General features: G+C 49.8%; 1 pseudogene; it reads left to right on the top strand.

Moving 5' to 3' along the window:
* The first annotated feature begins 1,444 nt into the window (after positions 1 to 1,444).
* LOC110596733 lies at positions 1,445 to 5,758 on the top strand (annotated as a pseudogene).
* The last annotated feature ends 2,806 nt before the right edge of the window (positions 5,759 to 8,564 follow it).

Below are 8,564 nucleotides of genomic sequence, written 5' to 3'. Positions count from 1 at the left end.
CTGCGGGCTGGCGAGGGGGTGCTCGTCCTCTATGGATGGAGGGGGCCGGGTGTCAGGCCAGTGGAATTGGACACTGCGGGCTGACCCAACCTGCGACGGAGATAGCTGGGTTGGAGTCTTGAAAAGTTTTCCTCCCCCGCACCGGAGTCTGCACCCAAGGGCCAGCCACCCCACACAAGCTTCCCGTGGCCGCTGGGACGAAGGGTGCATTCTCAGTATCTCACATGCTGCTGCCATACAGGTCCCGAGACCGCAGCCGGCCAGGGCTTGCAGGGCTGAGTCAGGGTGTTGGGAGCCATGGGGGCTCCTAGGGAGGCTGGCTCAAACAAGCAGCGCCCGTGTTCCTGTCAGGCTGCCCCTCCCCGGTGCGGGGCCTATGGCCATGTGGGGTGGTCTAGGGTGGTCTCACACCTCCAGGCTGGCTGGCTAAGTCCTTAATTTCATCGGCAACTTGTCCTCCACGTTGCCAGGTGACCTGGCACAGGTCTGGGCATGAGGGTGTGCACCCACCTTTGTAAGACAGAGGCTTCTTCCTCACTAGACACACCTGCCTTTCAGGACTCACCCTCCTCTGACACCGCGCCTGAATCCAGGGTCAAGTTGCAGCACTACCCAGCAGGGCTCTGGCAATGGGAAGGCTGCAGAAACATGCCCTGGATCACTGATCCTGGGCTGCAGCAGGGTGAGAGAGGCCTGTGGATGCCAGACGCTGTCCTGTCAGGTATACCAGATGCCCAGGACGTGGCAACCTCCCCGCCACCGCTCCCAGGTGGCTCCTTGGTGTGGGGCAAGGGCCACATTAAGTGAACTGGAATGTGAGTGGCATGGCAGTGGCAGAGGAAGGGTTAACAGGTCCAGCTGGTCGTGTGCAGAAGCCTATGGTCCACGGACAGCCCCGACCACACCACTGGCTTTGAGGAAATGCGCTGGTGGCAGGAGCCTGGGACACTCTTCTGCTGGCCGGGACTGATGACCAGGCATTGTTGCACAACGCGGCTGGCACGAAGACTCGTAGCACTACATGGCTGACTCGGAGGCTGTGGTGGCCAGGTGGCAACACCCAGCTGTTGGAGGCCAGTGGTCTCACCTGCAGTGGATGACAAGGTGAGAGGGGCCAGCGTGGCACGACCTGCTGCATCATTGTGCCTGTTGATAGATCGCAGGGCCTTCGGTGGCAGAATAGATGGGCAGCCGCTGAGGGCTGGCTCCACGCACAACATGGTGCTTGGGTCATTAGGCATCCCCCGTGTGGTCACCACCCTTCGCCCAGATTCCAGACCTGGGATGGTGTTTGCAGCTTGCACCCACCGACCGAAGGAGGCAGGTCCCAGAGGAGGAGCCCTTGGCAGGAACAGCTGGTGCTGAACCCCCAGCCTTCCTGCTGGGACCTGGGTCTGTTTGCTTAGGAAACTGCCCTGGGAGAGGGGCCCCAAGCGTGTCAGGCATGTTGGATATAGAGTCCTCAGTGCCACGAATACTCCAGGGCCCTACGTGGCTTTCAGCACAGCCACCCCATCGGGATGGCAGGGAGGGCTCGGAGCAGATGAAGTCTGCCCTGGCTCAAGATGGGGACACTTGTAGCCTCCGCCCTGTCTCCACGCTGGCACAGCCCACTGCTTCCTGGCCAGAGGGCCAGCGTCACCCATGGCCGCCTCTGAACCGCACCCAGACAGGAAATGGACAGGTGGCTGGAGCCTGAGGACAAGGCTCTGGCCTCCAGGACGAAACACACACCTTCCACAGAGGCCCGGAAGTCAAATAAACGTCCTTGGGGACACACCATCACCACATGCGATGACCCTGCGGGGAAACCGCTGCTCACTCTTCTGGACAGCTCTGTAAGACCTGTCTCCCGGTGGGGACTGATCCTGCCAGGAACCTGGCAAGAGTCCACTGGACCTGAGGGAAGAAGCAGAGTCACCACCGGGGCAGGACATCTGGTGTCCTGGGGCTGCCGTCACAAACGATTATGCACTTAGGTGGCTTCAGACAGTGGGAATGTGCTCCCTTGCAGTCCTGGAGGCCGGAGGGCTGAGACCAAGATGTGGCCAGGCTGGTTTTCCCGGGAGGCTCAGAGGGACAATCTGGCCCAGGCTGCAGTCCCGGCTTCCGGAGCTGCCCTCTGTCCTAGCATCCCTGGCTTGCATGTGCAGACCCCAGTCTCAGCTCCATGACCATAAGGCTGTCCTCTCTCTCTGTCTCTGCACATCCTCTCTTCTTATGAGGACACCTGTCTCATTGGACCAGGACCCTCCCTAATGACCTCATCTTTATTTATGTATTTACTATTTTAGGGACAGGGTCTCACTCTGTTGCCCAGGTTGGAGTGCAGTGGCACAATCCCACATCCTCGACCTCCTGGGCTTAGGTGGTCCACCCACCTCAGCCTCCCGAGTAGCTGGAACTGTGGGAGCATGCCACCACGCCTGGCTAATTTTTTATTGATTTTTTTTTATAGAGATGCAGTCTTGCTATGTTGTCCAGGCTGATCTCGAACTTCTGGGCTCAAGTGATCCTCCTGCCTTGGCCTCCCAAAGTACTGGGATTATAGACATGAGCCATTGTGCCAGGTTTCTGCCCTATTTTCTTAAGTGGACAAGCGGAGGGCCATGCAAAGGCCATGGCGACCAGAGAATTAGGTCCCTCAGAAACAAGAGTCGAGCCCTGCCAGCAGGGGTGGTAGCTGGGGTGGGGGGGTTCTGGGAGAGAGGGTGGAGAAGGGAGGTGATAAGAATCCGTGGCCCCAAGACCACCTGCAGAGATCTGGGATGACCTGCTCCCAGGCCTTAAAGGGGTACTCCGTGGTGGACATTTTGATACACCACGCAGTTCTTCCTTCGAAAATGAGGACTTGGTTGCAGCTGCTGGGGGTGCTACCACCTCCTCTGTGAACCACCTCAGCTGGAGAGACATGCTTTCCCAAGGTCATGTCCCCTTCCAGAGACCCTGCATCCAGCAATGGTGATGACCTGGAGATACAGACTCAGGCTTCTCACTCCAGTCTGGAAGGAGCTGTCCTGCTTTCAGAACTCCTGGCAGGATAGGCCAAGACCCCCCAAAGCTGCTTCACAGTTCAGCCACTCTGTCCTGCACTGCTTCCTTCCCAGCCCCCATCCTTATGGGTTGACCCTAAGAGGACATCTCACCTCCTGACCTCTGTCTCAGGGTGTGCTTCCTCAGCAGGTGTTTGGAAGCAGATTTCTCGAGTCTGTGCCTGTCAAGGATGTCCCTGCATACTGTGCCCCAGGTGTGCAGTTTAGCTGAGTATGGAATTTTCAGCCATCTGGTATTTTGAAGGCATTGCACGACTGCCCTCTGGTGTTCGGTGTGTTGACACATCTGCTGCCACTCTGTGGGTACTGGCAGGATTCCTCCAGCGTGTGGCTCCAGGACTCTCTTGAAGTGGGCCAGAGTGACCTGAAGTGGGTCAGGATGACCTGAGCTGATGGCTTCAGAGTTGCAGCTTTCCACGGGTCAGAGACCCTTCTTCTCCCGAAGGTGGAACTGCCCCAGGAGTCAGTGTCTTCTGTGATGGCTCCTTCCAAGTCTGGCGGTTCTGGGCAGCTGGTGTTGTTAGACAGCGCTCCCCGAATCCTGGCTCCCACCCCAAGAGTCCTAAAGGTTAATTTTTCCATACACGCGGCTCCCATGTGCTCTCACAGGAGGGCAGCTGTGGGCGGTGCACAGCTCCGCGGTTACTGAGCACATAGGTTTTGCAGGTTGGCAAGAGAACAGAAAAGTCCATCTCTTTGTCTTCTTGCTCCTTTTTTTTTCGCATCCAAGTCTTGCTCTGCCACCCAGGCTGGAGTGCAGTGGGACAATCACAGCTCACCTCAGTCTTAACCACCTGGGCTCAGGTGATCCTCCCACCTCAGCCTCCCTAGTAGCTGGGACTACAGGTGCAGGCTGCCACACTCAGCTTATTTTTTATTTTTAAAATGTTTTTGGAGCTGGGCTTGGTGGCTCAGCCTGTAATCCTGCGCCTTTGGGAGGCCAAGGTGAGTGGATTGCCTGAGCCCGCGTGTTCGAGACCCGCCTGGGCAGCAAGACCTCATCTCTACAATAAATCAAAAAAAATCAGCCAGGCGTGGTAGCGCACGCCTGTAATTCCGGCTACTTGGAAGGCTGAGGCGGAAGGATTACCGGAGCCCAGTAGTTGAGGCTGCGGTGGCCGGGAGCGGCCACTGCACTCCAGTCTGGGCAACCAAGTGAGAATCCAACTAAAAAAAAAAATGTTTTTGGTAGAGATGAAGACTTGCTATGCTGCCCAGGCTGGTCTTGAACTTCTGGCCTTAAGCGATCCTTCTGTCTTAGCCTCTGAAAGTGCTGGGAATTACAGGTGTGAGCCACCGCACCTGGCCTTTGTTCCATGTTCTAAGAAGTTTTCTTAAATTAATTTTCCACCTGTGCTATCAGATGTTTAATTTATAATTTTAATTTCCAATGACACCTGTTTGTTATCTGCTTGATATTAAAAGGAAACTGAACAAGCCAGGCATGGTGGCTGACGCCTGTCATCCCAGTACTTTGGGAGGCGGAGGCGAGAGGATTTTCTGAGTCTGGGAGTTTGAGACCAGCCTTGGCAACTTGGCGGTATCCTGTCTCTACAATAAATCAAAACATCAGTCAGGCGTGGTAGCATGCACCTGTCGTTCCAGCTATTTGGAAGGCTGAGCCCAGCAGGCCGAGGCTGTAATGGCTGTGAGCATGCCTCTGCACTCCAGCCTGGGTGACACAGTGAGACTCTGACTCAAAATATTAATATTAGTAATAATACAGCATGTAGTTATTATTTCTATTTTTAAAGATTTTACTTAAAAACTTAAAAAAATATTTTCTTTTTTTGTAGAGACAGGGTCTCGCTATATTGCACAGTCTGGTCTTCTGGTCTCAAGTGATGATCCTTCTGCCTCAGCCTCTGAAAGTGCTGGGATTACCACATCTGGCTTTTTTTCCTTTTTAATTTTAAAGTAGTTCTTATTTCACAAATTCACTGTCTTCTCCCTGAAATTTTCTTGGAGTTGAAATTTTAAAAATTCAATGCATTGTCAGTTTCCTTTGAGAAACGTTTTCAAGTTTGTTTTTACTTTGGTTTCTAAATCTTCAATTCAAGGCTTCCCTGGTTACCCCAACTGTTTTCTTCATACTTAAGAGTATATCACAAGGGCGGTGCGGTTGGTTCTGCGGCAGCGTTGGCCAAGAGCTGAGGCAGTTCTGGGTGGCCGAAGGGGGGACGCTCAGTGACCCGCAGGCCGCCGACTTCTTGCTCAGCTGCGACGCCTCGCACCCAGACATGCAGAGAATATATCAGAGCTAATACTGAAATAAAAAACACAGTGGCTTTGGGTCATTTCATTCTTCCTCCTGCATGCCTGCAAAAAGAAATAAGACGAAAAACTGGTTGTTTTATTTGGGAACAAGACCAACATTTTCTGATAGAAGAGCATGATGAAGTAACACCAAATGAAATAATGAACCGTAGAGAAAGCAGTGAACCAGCAACAGAACACAAAAGAGAGTTATCCAAAAGCACAGAAAAGGATTTTATAAGGACTCCAGTTATAGAAAAGCAGATGTACTTCCCTCTTCAGAATTATCCAGTGAACAACATGGTCACAGGTTATATATCCATTGATGCCATGAAGAAATTCCTTGGGGAGCTGCATGACTTCATTCCTGGAACCTCAGGATATTTGGCATACCATGTTCAAATGAAATTCACATATCTGCTATAAAAAACAAATTGAAGAAGAAATAAGTTAAATTGTAAATATCTGGGCATTTGTTTTCTATGGAATTTTACCAAAATTCCAGCCTGGGCAACAGAGAAAGACCCTGTCTCAAAAAAAAAAAAAAAAAAAAATTACCTAAGATGTGTATAATTTAAAATGTTCCGCTTTGGAACTGGAGTATAGGGAAATGAGAAGTATATGTCTCTTCCTTAAAGTGTGTCTTTAGGAAATTCAGAATCATTTTGGCTCTATGTTTTGACATTTGAGCTGAACTTTTCCCCCAGCTTGTAAAAATATGTTCACAAATTCTGGGTGCGCAGTTGTTATGGAATAATTGTCATTGAAACATGCTTCATGAGATGTCTCCATCTATCTCCTCTTTCTCTCTGTCAAATGCTCTTTTTGTTTTTAACATTCTGTTAATTACATTTCTTCTAGATTCAGTACTGTGAAAGCTAAGTTTTATATTCTGGTCATCTTATTTTGATTTTACAAATTAGAATGCAGGACTCTGACTAGAAATACAGAGGAAAACATTTAAATAATGTATGCATATTTCTTGTTGGATGGTTTCTGATAAATGTGTCAGAAGCTATTTGATGTAAACAGACTATGAGTGCTGTGTCATCCTAGATGAACCTGCAAGGCACCTTAGAATCAGGTGCTGGAAAGGACCTTGGAGAACATTGAGTCCAACTCATTTATTGCTTTTAATGAGGAAATGAAGACCTTGATAAGTTGTCTTATCTAGGGTGCCTAATTTAGGGAGTCAAACCAGAACTGGAACACAACCCTCCCAATTTTCCAGGCTAGGGCTTCCTCAGTCTCCTACACAGTATATTCTATAGCTTCTGTGTCATGTATAATAGGACTGCAGATCTGCAAAGTGGACTCAGAAACAAGCCAACATGTTTGTCTTTTAAATAAGCTGAAATAGTATTGAGTCATAGTGATTTCAAGAAGACAACTTGTTATCTTTATTCATATGGCCATACTATATAGAGTCTGGTCAGTTTATTACATTTTGGAGACGTGTAAATGACATGTTATTTGTGAAGCTATCATCTTGTTGGAATAGTAATTCCTCTTAGGAAGTGCATACCAGCTGTAGAATTATCTAAAGAAAAAGTACACTTTTTTTTTAGTGCTTGGGTCAGTCGGTATATATGGGTCCTGGCCCTGACCTTTTTTCCATGAATCAAATTTCATAATACAAAATGTTAACACTACTCTTGGTATCAGCATTTGAGAATTATATTTTTCCCATATGGTATATCTGTGGTTAAGTCCTTCCGAACTTGTAAAAATTTAAAAAACCTAAATGTTAACTATCTTTTCCTGAAATTTATTTCTCCTGAAAACTTTATCTTACAATTGTTTCTTATATAGAAGCAAAGCCTGTCTGTAAATCTTAAATAAACTATTAAGAGGATTAAGTAAATTTACATTGTTTTATACATTGGGATTTCTTGGAAGAGAGCATCCAGTATTTTCCCAACATATGTATTAGGCATATGTAAAAAAAAACTGTAATTAAAAAAAAAGAATATATCACTAGTTCTGGCTGGACATGGTGGCTCACACCTATAATCCCAGCTCTTTGGGAGGCTAAGCCAGGAAGATTGTTTGAACCCAGAAGTTCGAGACTAGCCTGGGCAACAAAATGAGATCTCATCTCTACAAGAAAAAAAAAATTAGTCAGATGTGGTGGCATGCATCTGTAGTCCCGGTTACTTGAGTGGCTGAGGCAGGAGGATGTCTTGAACCCAGGAGGTTAAGGCTGCGGTGAACCATGATCTTGCCACTGTACTCCAGTCTGGGTGACAGAGTGAGAACTTGACTCGAGAGGAAAAAAAAAAAAGTATATCATCAGGTCTTAGGATGCTTTATGCCAACAATTTCCATAACAACCAAGTTTACTCTCTATTGGGCAAGAAAAACCATGTCATTAGAAGTTCGAATAAGAATGGGCTGCTGGTTTGAAACTGTTAGCTGGCTGGGGCTTGTTGACTGTTTTATTTTAAGACGGTTGGGCAAGAGACGGCCCTGTTGACAGTCCTGTGTCCATTACTGTTTCCTTGGGACCGAAGTTTCTCTAAGGGGCACCTTCAGCCTCCTCCAGACTGGGGCCCTGACTGCAGCGGGAGGGGAGGGCTCGAGTCCTGTCCAGCTTGGAGACTTTCCCTTAATTCTGCTTTCAGTCTTGCACCCCCCCCCCCCCCAACTCCCATGCCGGGCATCCTAAGTCCCAGGCGGGAGCACTCCTGGGTATATTTCTTTTTCTTTTCTTTTTCTTTTTGAGTTGGAGTCTCACTCTGCACCCAGACTGGAGTGCAGTGGCCGCTCCCGGCCACCGCAGCCTCGACCTGCTGGGCTCTGGCAATCCTTCCGCCTCAGCCTTCTGAGTAGCTGGAATTACAGGCATGCGCTACCATGTCCGGCTGATTTTTTTGACTTATTGTAGAGATGAGGTCTCGCCAACTTGCCCAGGCGGATCTTGAACCCGCGGGCTCAGGCAATCCACTCACCTCGGCCTCCCAAAGCGTGGGATCACAGGCCAAGCCACCGAGCCCAGCTCCTGGGTATATTTCTAGGTGGGTAGGTGGGGTGGCCCCGAACCTCCAGGCCAGGGAGCCTCTGAGGCTGTGTCTGGACCTGCCAATGGTCTTGCTGTTCTGTGTCCACCTGACTCTGCAGCCCTGGTGTCTGCACGTCAGGGAAGCTGGGCGCTTCAGGGACAAGGTGACTCTGTCCCCGGGTGTCTTCACAGCAGAGGGAGGCGGCTTCAAGCCCAGCTTCAGCCAAGTGGGATTTGCCCACCCTCCCCTCCCC

This window comes from Carlito syrichta, unplaced genomic scaffold (assembly GCF_000164805.1).
Source record: "Carlito syrichta isolate Samal-C Ts95f unplaced genomic scaffold, Tarsius_syrichta-2.0.1 Scaffold313344, whole genome shotgun sequence".
Classification (NCBI taxonomy): Eukaryota; Metazoa; Chordata; class Mammalia; order Primates; family Tarsiidae; genus Carlito; species Carlito syrichta.
This window is presented reverse-complemented; position numbering and strand designations above follow the sequence as displayed.